Source organism: Haplochromis burtoni, unplaced genomic scaffold (genome assembly GCF_018398535.1).
Source record: "Haplochromis burtoni strain Fernald_Lab_line unplaced genomic scaffold, NCSU_Asbu1 Contig_1324, whole genome shotgun sequence".
Taxonomy (NCBI): Eukaryota; Metazoa; Chordata; class Actinopteri; order Cichliformes; family Cichlidae; genus Haplochromis; species Haplochromis burtoni.
In genome coordinates, this window is record NW_024583685.1 from 15917 (window position 1) to 16843 (window position 927).

A 927-nucleotide genomic window follows, 5' to 3' on the forward strand; every position below is an offset into this window, starting at 1 on the left:
TGTACTCACATGACCTGAAGCTTTGGCACAGCAAGCTTGTGTGATGCTAAAATAAAATTTGAATTTGACCAGAACACACAAGCCGCGGGTCTCAGCTGCAGCACCCCATCCATGTCTGTAAACTGGCTTCAGCAGATCCAGCAATACTATCATAGACTTCCTTAAGGAAAAAAACGGTCCAGGATCAGGTGACTCAGGTTAATCCTGTGTGAACAACTGTAAATAGCTGCACATATGTTTCTCCTTCTTTAATTACTTTTGATGTTTTAGAAATATTCTTGTTTTATTGTTATTGTCATTTACTTTCTTGTCGTTTAATAAACATCCATGTAAACTTGTTCAAACTTAGTGTCATGTTCATACATGTTACAAATACCTGCAAATGAAATGAGTTCAGTGGAAATTACTGTTTGTTGTAATCAAATTTTTCAAAACAAAACAAAACTAACAACACATAACAATGTACCAAATATATTAAATGAATACATTTTTAATGCATAACTCATTTTGGAACTGATCTTTCAAGAACAGAACAGTCTGTCCATCCTCTCCCTGCTCTCCTCTCCTCAACCTCTCTTTGCTGCCTCATGTCCTCTCTGATGAGGGCAAGCAGCTGTCTCTTTTCCTCTTTCTCACTTCCTTATCGCTGTCGTTTTGGTCACCCACTGCTGCGCTTGGCCCTGGAGTGTCCTCAGGGAGAGAGGAAATTAGGACAGGAGGCCTAATGGAAGGTCTCTGTTCTATCACCTCATCCATGAGGGCAAACCAGGGCCAAGTCGAAGCAGTGAGCTTCCCACTCACACTCTTTCCTGAGCCTGGATACTTGCAATCCTAAAGGCAGAGGAAATCAAAAATGACCGTAAACAAAAAAAAGAAACACAAAAATGTTTAGGTTCTTTCTTTCTTCAGCATGTTGGTTAATAAAAC